This window comes from Talpa occidentalis, unplaced genomic scaffold (assembly GCF_014898055.3).
Source record: "Talpa occidentalis isolate TD23 unplaced genomic scaffold, MPIMG_talOcc4v2.1 talOcc4.4, whole genome shotgun sequence".
NCBI classification, from domain to species: domain Eukaryota; kingdom Metazoa; phylum Chordata; class Mammalia; order Eulipotyphla; family Talpidae; genus Talpa; species Talpa occidentalis.
Genome location: NW_023604295.1, coordinates 28,094,695 through 28,110,940, shown reverse-complemented (window position 1 = coordinate 28,110,940; position 16,246 = coordinate 28,094,695). Strand labels below are relative to the sequence as shown.

The 16,246-nt window shown below is 36.4% G+C and overlaps 1 long non-coding RNA gene across 1 annotated transcript in view; it reads left to right on the top strand.

Moving 5' to 3' along the window:
• LOC119256767 (uncharacterized) overlaps window positions 1-16,246 on the top strand; it is a 73,711-nt gene that overhangs the window by 594 nt on the left and 56,871 nt on the right. The window contains exon 2 of the long non-coding RNA XR_008553815.1: window positions 612-712. This is a non-coding gene — a long non-coding RNA (uncharacterized LOC119256767). The remainder of the gene's footprint in view (window positions 1-611; window positions 713-16,246) is intronic.

The following is a 16,246-nucleotide window of genomic DNA, read 5'->3' as shown; positions in this document are numbered from 1 at the left end:
CTAACTCCGGTACCTCTTACTCTCATTTTAGAGTTTGAGGAAAGAGGCCAAAGAATCTCAGCAAATTGCTTAATGTCATCCAGTTGATAAAGGGTTAGAGATAGGATCGTGACCTAGGTTCATGGGCAGAATTGCTGAGAGAATAGTGGTATATAAAAGGCCTAACTTACTCTAAGTTTGAAATAATGTGTTTTTGTTTTATTTCAATACATCAAAATCTGTACTGCTAAAATATGTGTAGTTTAGTGTAGTCCTCATGGGGTGGGGGAGGAAAGGTAACATTTATTCTGCCGTCTTTCCAACTGTTGATCTTCTGGAGAGACCAATTTGCCTGTCATCACCTGGATAGAACACCCAGCTCAGAATATAGTATAGGCCGACACACTATTTTGTGAAAAATCTGGGGAAATAAGTAAGCAGTTTACTGAGACTTGAGAAAATGGAACAGAAGAATTTGAATTTAAAAGCCATTAAATTTCACAACAGAAAAATTTAGTTGGTGCTATTGACTGATTTGTGTTAAGCTATGTAGCTAGAGAATGATAGCTATATTAGGAAGGAGAGTGTTGCCCCTGAAAAGGAAGGCAATTTTACAATTTTTACAATTACAGGTGTTTTTGGAAAAATTTTCTGCTGGGATAAATACCCTTTGACTTTGAAGGGACAGAGCATTGGATCTTTGGTGTAGGACTGGAGGGAGTCAGAAGAGCAAGTAAGTAGACTAGTTTTACTTCTCACCTTGGAGAAACCATCCTATAAGTGGGGCTTCTCAAAATGGACACAAAAAGAAAATTTATTTTTCAATTATTGCTTTCATTTTCTGGTTTACTAGTTTGACCTTTAAAGAATTTTTAAAAAACAGTTTCCAAATAACATTTCCAGATTAATCAGTATAATAAGTGAATATGTGGGAGGGAAAAGAAGGCAGGACTTTCAGGACAGATAGTTCTTTAGTGTCTTAGGCCTATTTTTATGTGATGTGAAATTCTATTTCTAAATAAACGCATATGGACATCCTTAAGAAAAACATACTTGGACCTGAAGATATAAATATTTAAAAATCATCTGATTCTTGATTGGCACACAACAAGAAGAAACATATATGACACAGCAGTAAGTACTATTATGGATACCTACTGAGTCTCTGCTTGATCCCTTTTTGTACTGTGGGATGAGGTTTTGGAAGCTTCTATGGGAAGAGAGGGAAGGAAGAGGCGAATATGTGCATTCTAGGAGGAGAGAGCAGTATAATTAAGGAAGATAAAAAACCAAAATAGAGAGGATAATTATGTTATGGACATTTTAGTTATGGAAGTGTGTCATTTCAGGTTGGCTGTGCATTTAAGGGAAGAGACACTGTCTTCTCTACATGAACACACACATATCCCAATGCCTGATTTATTTTGCAAAAACTTAACTAAAGCAAGATAGTCACATAAAGAAAGAGCAAAAGCAGCATATTTCTAAGTAGCTTTTCTTGGATTCCCCAAGTATTTCAAAGTAACATACATCTGCTAGTGTGGTATTGCATGCAAAAGATAAAGTCTAGCAGATCTTGGAAAACTATCATTTGGGAAGGACTAACAAAAATAATCTATGGCTATGAGAAATAATTATGGACAGGTTCTTTCTGTTTCTTGACTCTAAACAATTTCAACAAAGCCTTGGTCCTTATCTGGGATTAGGGATAGGATATATGCATCATGAAATGGTAGATAGAACTGAATATTGTTGTGCCCAAGATCAGCAGACTCGGCGAGCATAGCCTCCAAGAATCCAAAGATGGATGATGCAAATACAAAAGGGAGTTTATTTCAGACTCGAGTCCGGGCTCATGGCACCTACCAAGGCAGTGGCAGATGCCGAGAGCCTGGAACAAAGGAAGCAGGGGTCTTTTAATAAGGTTAAATTATGCTGGCAGTTACTCATTGGCTACAAGGATGTGTTCTCCAACTTTGCCCGGCTATCATTCTAAGCTGACTGGCCAGGCCAAGATGCAGCTCCAGCCTGCAGCTCCAATTACTGAAACTATCTCTGGAATGCAGTCTTTCCCCGGACAGCAAGACCTGCAAGACCTGAAATTCTAAAATGGCAGTTACACACAAAATGACAAAGCAATGGCTAAGAATACTTATGCTTGGTTCCACAAATATGATTTGAGGGATAGTTAATATTCCCATCTTTAATTTTCAGTATCTTTTTCTCTTTTTTTTTCCCCTCTAAAAATTCCTTCTGTTATGTAAGTCAGCTTGAGTAAATTCATGATTTGGAACCAAAAGACTCTTGATTGTTAAGCTAAGAAACCACTTACAGTGGCCTCTGAATTTTCTACTCTGCCATTTTAAAAATGAAGACACTCTTACATATGGTGAGGTTAATAATTTTTTTTAAAGTTTTTTTTTTATTAGATTTATTTATTTATTTATTTATACAAGCACTGGGAACAGTCAGAAGCACGGGAGGGTGAGAGAATTCACCAGAGCCAGAGCAGGGAGCAGAGCAGGCAGAAGGACCGAAGTACACTGCTGAGGGGAGCAGCGGGCAGCAGGAGAGGTCTGCACGCCATGCGGGACCCTCCTCCAGTGGCCGGGAGCAGCCGGGGATCGAACCGGCGCCGCAGAGGCCGCGGGCAGCTTCGCAACCCAGTGCTCAACCGCTGCACCACTGGGAAGGCCCAAGGTTAATAATTTATTCAAAAATTAACTTTAGAAGTCATGTTATCTTACTGCCATGCAGTTTAGGGGGTCAGCTGAAAACATACTTCATAATTAGTCTGTACATATATATGTATGGAGGTTATTTTATTTTAAAGGTATTAGTATATTAACATATGAAGGTAGCCTTGAACTTTTTTCCTATAATGGGACCACTGTTTTTTTTCATAACACATGGTGCAAGAGACTTAGACTGCAGAATACTACTAATTAGCATATAAGGTGGTTAGCTTTGTTCTATTCAAGGTTTTATTCAGTTACGCACAGTTAAGTAAGGCTGTGAAATACTAATTAGAAAATATGGCTACATCAGCCAAAAATACATCCTCATTGTTAAAGAAATAGTTCAAACTACAAGCCCTTCTGATAAGATACAGTATATCTTAATTCATTCAATATCTTTGTTTGAAGGAATTCTATCTCCTCTTTATTTTTCATATCACAGACCAGCAGATCTTTTCAAGAAAAACACTGTCAGTCTAATGTACTTCCACTTGAGGGTGCTATGTGATCATTGTAGGGTATCTAATTTTCTACACTTTCCCAGATGACCCACTGCCAACTAAACAAGGACTCAGAGTTGGGGAATTGTGACCTGTTCTGTAGAGTCACTTTAAGATAGTTGTGTCTTTAACAACTTATTTTTTAGTCACTGGTAAATATTTTGAGGATATTTAAGTGTAAATCACTTTGCCTCTTATTGCTTAGTAATTTTTGAATTGCTTTTTCTAAGAGGAAAGAGCATTAATTTCATTTCCAATTTAAGTCAGTTAGTTTTCAGCACATCTGGGAGTGATCGTTACACAACTCTCCATGGGAGGCAGGGCTAATGGTGTTGGTTCTTTTACACTGTGGTCCATATGCTATGTGCGTGAAACTCCTGAGATGTCCAGTCTTTTTTTTTTTTTTTTTTTTTGTGGTACCCTCGCCAGCGGCTGGGGAATGAACCGGCGCTGCAGAGGCTGCGGGCAGCCTCGCAGCCCAGCACTCAACCGCTGTGCCACCAGGGGAGGCCCTGAGATGTACAATCTTGACCATCCTCAGTGGCTCTCTGCAGTGTTACTCTCAGCCATCCTTTTCCCACCTGTGTCTTTGTTTACAAAAAAAAGAGTTGGTAATAGAATGATGATATGTCAAAACAAATTCATCATGATTGTTGGAGGGGGGGAAACAATTGTAAGATACATGTGATACTGACATGGAAGAAGGCAGTATGCTTCAGGTACTTTGTCATGACTGTTTATAAAAATACACATTTCTAGATTCTCATTTTGTCACAACTTCTCAGATAACTATGCCAGTGAACGTTAAGGATTCTAACCAAGAAACCTGGCATTTTAATTGAGGCTAAACAAATAGTATTCTTTGTAAATACATTCAGGATTGGATTGTTTTTAATGCAGTTTGGCCATTTCTTTGAAACAGAGTAACTGATAATATTTTAATTGTTAAGCAGTAACTTTTCTTGTTACCTTTACCATCAAAGGAGAATTTTAGAGACTAAAAATGCATTATTGATTTGGTACATTGGTCTCCTTAATGGAATCTATTGGAAGATCTAGCATATTTTGGTAAAGATTTAACTGATGCTTAGATGCTATCCTTCAGATACAGCAATTATTGGTAGACAAAGGTTAAATTGGTTAAATTGCCAGATGTAATTAATTGATTGAATGAATTTATTCATTCAGCAAACATTTGCTGGTGGTCAGGCACTGTTTCAGTTGTTAGGAGATAATAGTGAAAAGGTACACCTAGATTCCTTCTTGCCTTCACAGAGCTTACATTCTGGTGGAAGAAGACAGTCAAGAAGTAATACTTAGGTAATTAATATAGCATATTCATTAGAAGGTGATAAATCCTATAGTAAAAGTAGTAAATTAATGTAAAAGACACTGGAAGTACAGAGGCATGAGTGTAGTGGTTTTAAATAGAATTGTCAGGATAGGTATTATTAATAAAATCACATTTGAGCGAAGATGATGGAAGTGAAGGAGTTAATCATTCTGCTTATTGAGCACAAAAGAGTTCTGGGCAGCTAGCATAGAGGTTCTCAGGAAGAAAGATACTTGGAGTATTGGAGAACACCAAATTAGACAATGTGGGTAGAATAAAGTGAGCATAGAGTGCAGGATTTATAGACTATTGGAAGAACTTGGCTTTTACTTGTAGTTGAATGGGAGGTACTTCAGAGTTTTAAACAGAAAGGCACATTATTACTTTCATTGTGAAAGGATGACTTTGGCTGCTGCAGAGGCAGAAGTTAATTAAATACCTATTGCTCATAGTAGAGGGAAGACATTTTATAGAAAGCTAAATAGCACTTATTTCTTAGGAAATATAATTTCACTTTTAAATTTACCCATCATTCCATAGAATGAGAATATAAAGTTTCAAGGGCTACAAGAAGATTAAGAATGTGAACAACTATTACCATGAGGTAGGGAGCCAAAAGTGGAAAGAGTTTAGTTCAGGAGTCCAGCTGTGTATTTTTTTGAAAATCATCTAATCTCTCAAGCTGTTCTTGTCACCTTTAAAACCAACGTTTGGACACAATGAACTTTGAGATCTTACACTGAACATTTTTTTCTTCTATGGTAAAAACAGTCTAGGTGCTAAAACTCTATGTCTCTCTTTAAGTCATTGTGCTGCTTTTTCTAAGAAATGAGTATAATGGTCTTATCTTATTGCATTGCTGCTAAATGTGAGTTCCTACTGTGAATGGTATCTTTAAGTGAGTGTGATTCTCTAGTTCAAATTTGGTCGTGGTTAAAAAGGAAACCAGTAACTTAGGTCACAAAGAGAGATGAGCTGGTTACTCTCAGGGAGGCTTAGCGTATCAGTTCTCAAATGTAGTCATTACACTTGAGGTCTTCATTTTTTTCAAGTACATAAATTCTGGACAGGCTTTGCAGACTGATACACATTGACCAAACTAACTAGACACTGATTTAGAAACCATACTGATGATGTCTTAATGATGAAATACAAAAACCATGTGACTACAACAAACTCATTGAGTATCGGTATATTTTCCATGAGAAACTAACTTAAGTCAGAAGTTTGCAAGCCTGACATCAAAGCAAAAGTAGTCTGGTCGGTGATGTTAATGCCTAATTCCTTCAAGCTATGTAATTTTATACATTCATTTCCTCTATATGAGTATTCTGTTAAAAGTGGTCAGATACTCTGTTCACTTAGGCACCATTTCATCTTCTCTTTCTTCCTTCCTTCCCTACTCCTCTCTTTCTTATATAAGAGTTAGATAGAAATATATACCTGAATATATATCTGAATATTATATTTATATAAGCATTCACACATTCTTATCCCACCCCCATGCACATACTAAATGATGACTGGAGAATATCTCAAACTTGTTAACATATTACCTCTTCAGTCAGGGTTCAATATCATTGATTATATTTCAGCTTAAATTATAATCATATTCTGATCATTTTTCTCTATATCGCTTTCTCAATACACAATTTTTTAGTTTACCCCCCACCCCCCAGCCTCTTTCTTATAGCCACTTCCACAATGATTCTTGTTCATTATGCTTTGCTCTTTCCTGGTTTCACTTTCTTAGAACACTATCTTATTTCCAAGTTCAGTAGGGTTCCATTTTTTTGTTCTAATAAATTTTACTCTAAAATCCTTCATGAATGGGTCTCTATGTGTCCTAACTCATTTTAAATCCTCTCCATCAAACCACATAGATTTCCAGATATTTTCTAAATAGTCCAACTGTTCTGCAGTTCATAGCTTTTGTACTCCCTGTTTTCTAAAATGAGCTTTCACTTTTCATTTTCATTTAATATTTAGGTTTCAGTTTAAAGGTTACCTCTTTACCCTCACAGCACACCATTTATACCAATTGTAATAGTTATCATGATATATTTCCTTATTCATTATTTGTGTTCTCCACTACAATATAAGATCCAGGAAGACAGGGTCTTATGTGTAGTGTTCATGACTCTGTACTCAATAACTTGCTCAGTGATTGGCACATATTAGATACTAAATAAGTATGTTTGAATGAATGAATGGCAGTGTACAAATATTTACATGGAGATATCACCCTTACTCAGACTAAAGGCTGGTTGAGTCACACATGTGACTTTGCAAGGCTTAATTAATCTGGTTGCATAAAATGAGACCTGGAAATAGAATCTGGGCAGTGGGTCCAGCTTTTAACTTGGGAAGTAATTATGGCAAACAAAGAGTGCCATTTGTAAATTATAGCAATAGATAGAAGGTGGTATTAAAAAATAATTAATATTATTGGTTCAACCTGGAGTAAAAATACTTTCTGGGCAGGTGCAGGGAGCTTGGTAACTGCATACTCCAGAAGCAGGTAAGTTGATTTAAAAAACCAAAAAAACAAAAAACACAAAACAGGGCCTCCCTGGTGGCATAAGGGTTAAGGCGAGACCTCTGAAGCTATCCCAGCCACAGCAGCACGAGTTCGATTCCCAACCAGCCAGGGAGCAACCCACATGGTGAAGCAGACCTCTCTTGGCTCCCCCGCTGCTCCCCTCAGCAGTGTACTTCGGTCAATCTGCCTGTTCTGTTCCCCACTCTGTCTCTGGTGAATCTTCTCACCCCCCATGCTCTGGCATGTACCCCAGCTCTTGTATGCATAAATAAATAAATCTTTAAAAAAAAAAACTTTAAAAGAGTTTTTTTTCCTTTGACCTCAAATAGGAGTTTAAATGATATGATAGTTGAAATATATATAATTTTCTCTCTCCTTTTATTTTTTTCTTCCTGATTTACATTTTTTTGTTGCATAGCCCACAATATTCGTTATTTATTTCATTGTATTTCTGACTAAGGATAGTCTCTGAGGTGTGATGAGGGATATACTGTCTTTCTGCAGTATTCTGTGCATGTAGGACAACTGTCTACATACTTGTGTTAGGTTTCTCCAAAGAAACAGAACCAATAGGGTATTTCTGTATGTATGTATTTAGAGGGATTTATTTTAAGGAATTGGCTTATGTGATTATGGCAAGTTCAAAATCTGCAGGGTGGGTTGGCAGACTGAAAACCCAGGAAGAGCTGATGTTACAATTCAAGTCTGAAGGCCATCAGGCTGGAGATCCAAAATGAAGGCCATCTGCTGGCAGAATTCCTCCTTTCAAAAGGGAGGGCAATGTATTCTTCTATTCATGCCTTCAACTGATTGCATGAGAATTAGCCAACAAGGGCTAATAATACAGCTGTTATAAATACATATAAACATCAAAACAAAAACAAAACTAGCAGGCAGAAGATAAATCAGAGACTTTCAACAGGGGAGGAAGAGGGATCAGAACAGGGGAGGGAAGTGCACAAGAGTCTATGGTGAGGGTTCACCTCTGATTTGGTGGTGGGAATTCTATGGGGATTACACCTGAGAGGAGAAATCAAACATTCTACAAAAATGAACAATGATAGAAAAAAATACATATATAAATAAAAAAAAATAAATACATGTAAATAGAGTGGGAGTGGAGATAGAGGCATTTTTAAATGTACATTTCCCCCTGGTGGAATTCTAGGACCATTATTGGGAAAGAAGACAGTGGTGTTAAATTTACCCTTCTTCCTCTGATGTGTTTATTTTATGAATCACGCTTGGTCTCTGGGACTCTGGTAGGCTTGCTGAGGTCACCACACTATAGCAGCTGGATGGAATTAAGCAGAGAATGCCGGAGGGATGGTATGGTAAAGCAAGTGTCTGCTCACAACCCTAGGACCTTCTGTGGTTCAAAAGATATATGAAAAAACAGTAAACGTTTCCGTGTATCCGCAAGAAAGAAGGGATTTAAAAGAAAGAAGGAAAGATGGAGCAGAATTGCAGAGGTTTATTGGTTTCTCAGCCTGGGTGAGAAGACCCCTGGGGAAGATGGAGTGATCAGAAAAGAATGCTGCCCTATATCAGCGGATTATCAACACCTTGGGAAACATGATCTTTAAGAATACCAACACTCAAAAGGGAGGCCAAAGTGGACAACTTTCCTACCTGGATGTCAGAGTGGCATTTTTAAAACCCCCTTCTTACTCTTCCTCCTTTACCCCCCAGCTCAGTAACCATCAGGAGCAGGAAAAGGACAAAGGAAAAGCAATCATAAATAGTAGTGAGTTTTCATTTTGGTACATTTCAGATTGTTTCTTGCCAAACAGGCTAAAGAAAAATGATTTCCTGCTCCCCAATTGCTTTTCTAAACATCTAGCTTTAGATTCATTACTGGATAATTTTAGAGAGATGCTCATTTCTGTAGGGGAATAAACATGAAGCCAGTCTGTAAACCTGTGAGAATCTAATGTTCTTTGTATAAATAAGCAATTTAAAACTAATACGTAGGTACATCATTGAGAGGAAAGGTAAAAAGGCATAGTTGACAGCTAAAAATAGATGATCTTCTGTATCATTTTAGGAAAGATGTGATTAAGTACTTGTAGCCTTCACTTTATATTATCAGCAAATACACAGCTGCAATAAAAAACTCCATCCACTCTGTCAATGTTATCTGAAAGAACTGAATCCTATGTCTATGTAGTTGAAGGTTTTCTTCCTGAAACAGGATGATTTAAGAGGAATAGATATCATGGCACAGCCTTAGGAGTCCCTTGCCATTCAACATGATACAATTCATTATGGATTGCAAGTTAATTTGGTATCCCTGGTTAAAATATAGCAACTCTGCTTATATTACCTCATCCTACTGTAATTTTTCTGGGACATAGATTTTCATTTCTTCCAGATTTGATTTTAAAATGCTATCTAGTTTGAGGTCACTTGAACTGTTATGATTCTTTGCTCCTAAAGTAATCTGGGCCTTACCAACTTCAAATTTCTGTGTCAGTGTGATATTTTGGGCTTCAAAGCCATTTCTGTTGGGAAAAATGATAATTCCCTCTCAGAGAAAAATACCAAATACTCTAAACTGCAATTTTATTATTAACATGAAATTGACTAATTAATTCATTCCCTTATGACAATAGTTTGGGAAGAAAGTTGAACTAACAACTAAACCGTAAATGACTACTCTTTTTCAGGAATTAGCAACCTAAAGAGAATGCTATGTTGTGCCCAGTGCATGTAGATCTAGAAGGCTAATACAGACATTTAATAACACAACAAATCAAATTACTGGGTGATGGGAAGTTTTATATACACATTTATAAATATCAGCATATATTTATGTGTATCTCAGTATGTACATACGAATGAATGTATATGTACATGGATTCATTGGCATAAAATGTAGAAATTAGAAGAAATGAGTAAGTTGGTAACCATATTTTTATGCTACTTGATCAGCTCAAACTGGTAGATTTGTATATTCTTGAACTCATGATACTTGAGAGCTGAGATGTGAATTGGATTACTGAATAGTAGTCATTGGTTGTCTTTTGGTCATCTAGCATTCATTTTTATTTATTTCAGTAACAGTACCTACTTTCTCCCCACTTTTTGTCCTTTGGCTTTGGGTGTCCTACACAACTGAGTTTAAGGATAGATATGTAACTCAGTGGATCTTACATATTTTTTACATTTTTTATTTTATTTAATTCTTTCACAATGTTTTCCTGGACTTCATCCTGAAACTGCTATCTGATAACTTGCCACAATGTGGAAACTTTGAAGAAAATTTATATGGAAGAAAACAGAGCTGGTAAAGTAACTGAGTCCCAATGACATCATTTGAGATTTAGGATGAAATTGGGTCTAAAGACAGAGCTTCCCCTGTAGTTTTTAGATATGTAAGTCAATAAGTTCCCTTGTTTGCTTAGATAAGCAAACAATTATATTTTCTGTTACCCTAAGCAAAAGGATATTTTCCATTTCCCCTCTAGATTATTCTCTATTTTCCACCTTTTCTGGATCCCAGAGGACTGATCTATTAGACTACATCAAAGAGTTCTTTTGCATTCTGACTTGTGTTCAGCCAATGAAAATCTACCTGGAGAGTGAAGACAAGACACTTGTTTCCTAGGGACTCTCACATCTTAATTCGTTGGCTAATCCCACTTGCAAAAATGATAGGTACTGTCAAGTAGTCTTTTCTCTCCAGGTTTGAGTAGCCATTCTCTCCTTTTCTATCATTAGCTATAGGGAAGTAATACCTTCCTACCATTACTAGCCCGAATTGTATTATGCCTCATCAATTTCCCATACCCTTTCCATACTTTTGTACTTTGTTAAATTCTCTTCAGTTATCCAGTTTGATTGAGCCACTTTTTTTTTTTCTGCCGGGATATAGGTCGTATATACTCCATTCATCTTAGTCTTCAAAATAAATGGAAAATGCAGTAGTTTAAAAAGACATAATCATATCTCCCATTTGAATAATTTATTGCTTGTTAGTGAATGCTCCATTAAATATTAAGATAAGACCAGATTTTTTGCAATGCATGGGATTATAGGAAGTCTTTGGTGAAGGGAGGTGAGAGCTGTTGGCATCTGTATAATCTGGTTCTTATTTTAAGATTTTGGGTTCTTTTCCAGTTTGTCACTCCCAGAAACCACCTTTTAATTCAACTATTGTGGAAACTTTTTTATTATCCATTGAACTCTATGTAAGCCTAACATTTTCCCCACATATTTTCATTTTCACTTCTTCAGCTGTTGGAAAAAGGGATACTTGAATTTCAGTGAATAAATGAATAAAGTAATAATCCAGAAATGTGCCATATTAAGTGGCAACAATCTATATGCAAGTAAAGCATTCATTTACACCCAATGACTTTACATCTTGTGATTAGTTGCTAAAAATTTTCTCTTGTATCATTTATGTGAAAAGGATTTCCTAAGCAAATTAGCAATATTAACAAGCTGTAGGTTTATATTAAAAACTATGCAAGATAACAAACTTTCCATGTATCTTAATGTACTTAAGATTGACACAATTCCAAATATGCTGATTTCAAATTTATATATATATTAAAGATCTATTTTTTATTTATACAATAGCTGGTATACAGGCTAGAGGCATGGGAGGGTGAAAGGATTCACCAGAGACAGAGTGGGAAGCAAGCAAATTCTGAAGAAATGAACTAGGCATCATGGAATTGCTCTGTATATTTGAAATTATAGTATTACCTAAGCATAATTTATCATTAAGCTTTTTACCATATTAGTCTTTCTTCAATTGTGTAGTGATGCACTGAAGAGATTTTTTTAGTGAAATAATATTAAAAATACTAACTATACCAAGCATATGAAATAAATTAACAACAAGTAGGTAGGTATTCAGTATTAGCCTGAGACTGTGGAGTATATTCAATAGTCAAATGAAGCAAAAATATTATTTGTCATTTGAGAATACCAAATCAATCAACTTTCCTATCTCAACTTTCCTGGATTTCCTGGGTTTTCACTTATAGTTTTTACATAAGACAGCAGTTTAAACTAATAGTAAGGATATGGTTGTCATATTTTTGGAGCCATAATGTCTATTGAAGGTAATAATGGAAAAAAATATTTGAAATTGTCCATGACCTAAGAAAAAGGAGTCTAAGCCATAAAGTTGTTATATGATTCCTTTTACATGTGTAGCACACTTCCTCAGTCTTTCAACAGCAAAATAATTTAAAAAATGTGTTCCAGGCTTCAGAGAGATCTAATACATTTAAGAAAATATGTAAAAGTGAAACTGTCAAAAGTCATTAATATAGAAAATATTAAAGGCAGCTAGGGAAAAAAGTTTGTCAGTGATAACAGAAGACTATTAAATACATCTGGGGGAAACAACATCGTTTTCTAAGTACTCCTATTGTACTATCATAAAACTCAGGAAAAACTTTACAGGCCAAGAGAGAATGGAATGACATATTAAAAATACAAACATAAAATGGCCAGGCCATATTTTTGACTAGAACTCTGACCCAAAATCTGTAGCAACCCATACAGAAAACCAGCCTATTATTTACAATAATCAGCTCAGGAAGCCTGCAACTCTTAAGTCAGACTGCTCTATCTCCACTAGCAGTCAAGAAAACCGTTATCACCTCATTCTCCTTTCTTATTCTCCTCTCGGTGCATTGAACTTCTGGCAGAGGTCTGCTCCCTACTCCCTACTGTCATTTCCAAGGTCTTTATCTTCCACTGTCATCCATTTCTCAGCTTAGGTTCAGGTAATCCATTTAGCTTAGCCAGCACTGGCTTACTGGCTTACTGGCTTCTATGACCCATTTCTGTCTTCACCATGTTGCATGGGACATGTTTACATTCTTTGACTATAAGTTTTCCAATAAGGAAAGCACTATTCATGTGTGACTTAAGCACTTGCTATATAGCAACCAAACTGAGATATGTTGCAAGTGGAATATATATGCTAAATTTTGAAGATAAGACAGAAAATAAAAGGAATGTAAAATTCTCAGTAATTTCTATATTAATTTCAAATATAAACTCTGACATAAGCTATATTATTAAAATTAATTTCTTTTTTACTTTTTTAATGTGATTGCTAGAAGATTTTAAATTACATATGTGGTATACATTCTATTTCTCTTAGCCAATGCTGATAGCGCCAACTTATACTCTATCCCACTACCCTAAGATCTGACTATTGAAGTATATTAGTCATCTCGGAATTTCTAAATCTATTTTGCTCTCTATTTTCATATTTTTATTATTATTATTTTTTAAAGATTTATTTATTTATACAAGAACTGGGGTACAGACCAGAGGTGTGGGAGGGTGAGAGAATTCACCAGAGACAGAGCGGGGAACAGAACAGGCAGAGGGACTGAAGACGCTGCTGCTGAGGGAAGCAGCGGGTGAGGAGGCAGGAGAGGTCTGCTGTGCCATGTGGGTTTCTCCCTGGCTGGCCAGGAATCGAACCCGCACTGCAGAGGCTGCGGGCAGCTTCACAGCGTGGTGCTCAACCCACTGTGCCATGGGGGAGGCCCTATTTTCATATTTTTTCTTATGATTCATGCAACTAAAACCCCCATTTGATAAACTACTCTTTCCTCTATAATTCTGTGCCACTATTTCTTATCCAGTTTCTCTGACTACTGTTCCCTTTTCCTTTCACTGACTTCTTTTTGTCATCATATGTAAATGTCCAGACACATGCTCTGCTTGTCTTCCCCTGTTATCTTTATCTGTTTCATCTCTTATAATGACATAATCATTGAAACATCAAGGGATGAGTGAGGCATGATGGTGGCCATTTTCCTAAATAATTGCTCCAATGTGATTTATTCACAACACTTTTTCACTGCTAATATATGTAATTTTATCTCATGAATGAAACTAGGATTCAAAAGGAACTTTTCTTATTAATTATAGTCAGAAGCAGAATTCTTTATTTTTTTAATTTTTTAAGTTTTTTTTTTTTAAGATTTATTTATTTATTTATACAAGCACTGGGTACAGTCAGAAGTGTGGGAGGATGAGAGAATTCACCAGAGCCAGAGCAGAGAGCAGAACAGGCAGACTGATGAAATACACTGCTGAGGGGAGCAGCGGGCGCGGCAGGAGAGGTCTGTCACGCCATGTGGGACCCTCGCCCGGCCAGGGATTGAACTGGTGCTGCAGAGGCTGTGGGCAGCTTCGCAGCCCAGTGCTCAACTGCTGCTCCACCAGGGAGGTACAGAATTCTTTATTTAGAAGAGTTAAATATAGACACATGGGCAGAAAAGACAGAATGGAAGCATAGAAAGACATTTAGAAGAGTTCAGGAGCAAAGAAGTGAGCCTTATCACTCAAGCCACACTGACTATGAAGTATATAGCAGTCACAGTTTTTTGAAATTCTTTGTAGAGGTTACATAGGGACTGTGAAAAAGGCTGTACGAACACTAAGGCTTTTGTGTAATTGACGGTATTTGTGACTATTTAATATTTTGTTGCTTTGAATTTTAAGCCCTTGTTCCTTCCTTTTCCATAAATAGAAAATTCATTCCTAGAGAGACAAAAAACACTTTATGCATTCTTTTAATTTCTTTAACACCTTCTATTTAATATACCATAGGAAGAGACTCCATAGTTCTTCAAGATGTGAGAGAGAAAACTGAAATGTAGCAAAGCATAAAGATCTTTGGATTGTCTTGGGTAGAAGTTACTTAGGCAATTCAAATGAAATATAAACATTATATAATATTAAGCTGTGTCTGAATTTGGACAGGCTGGCCAAGATGAAAATGCCCAGGAGTTATGCCCTATTTTGTTTTGGCCACTGCCACATGACACAGTGCGCTTTTCCTTCAAGTTCTGCAAAACAGTTCACAAAGACAGATTGTTCCCTTTGGTACACTTCCCCACAAACACTTTTGCTGCTTTGTTGTTTTGTTTCTTAAATATGTGACATCATTTCAATGTCTCTCAATGCTGTCTCTCGCTTAAAGGATCAGTGAGTATAGGGGTGGGCTTGGCAAAGACATGGTATAATTTTAATTTTGGTGTACCCAGTTTCACATCTCCAGTAGGATTCCCATCTGATTATCTTTTCCTACTTTTGTAAAGAGATATTCCTGATACAGATATTTCTGTTTTAGTTTGTTGTCTGTTTTTAGTTTTCAGACTTCATAGTATATTAATATAACAAAGAAAGAATTGATTTAAATTGTAGGCTTTAAGTACCTCTTTCCCAAAGATGATGATCCAGAAGGTTTAGGGTAAGAATTTTTTTTTAAATTGATGTAACATTAACTTACAGGATTGTATATGATTCAGAGTTGTAGGTTCACACCTATTCATATCTATGTTACCACACTATACCCACCACCAAAGTACCCATACTCCTCTACCCTAAAGCATTGGGGTCCCTCCCTGATTTGTTCTCCACCCTCCTTTCTTCCTTCTGGTAGCTTCAATTCAACAGTTTCTAGGATTTGTTTTTTGTTTGGTTTTTGTCTGACCCTTTGTTTTGTTTCTCTATATTCCATATATGAGTGAAGCCAACCAATATTTGTCTTTCTCCTTCTGACTTTTTTCATTTAACATAATGCTCTTCAGTTCCATCCATGTAGCAGCAAATAGTAAGATATCATCTTTTTGTAGTATGATTCCATTTGTATATATACCACATATTCCTAATCCATTCATCTCTGTTGGACTTTTAGGTGGTTTTCATAACTTGGAGATTGCAAATAGTGCTGTAGTGAAATAGAAGTGCATATATCCCTTTGAACAAGTGTTTTTGCATTCTTTGGGTAGATACCTAGGAGTGAAATTACTGGATCATATGGTAGATCTATTTTCAGTGTTTTGAAAAACCTCCATATTGTTTTCCAACTGGAAAACAGCAATTGGACCAGTTTACATTCCCATCAACAGTTTATATGAGGGTTCATTTTTCTCCACATTCTTGCCAGCACTTGTTGTTTCTGGTATTGCCATTCTCACAAGTGTGAGATGATATCTTATTGTAGTTTTGATGTGCATTTCTGTGATAATTACTGATGGTGAGCATTTTTTCATGTGTCTGTTGACTATCTGTATGTCTTCTTAAGAGAAGTGTCTATTTAGAGTTTTCGCCAGTTTTGATTACTTCTTGTTGAGTTGGATGAGTTCTTTGTATATTTTGT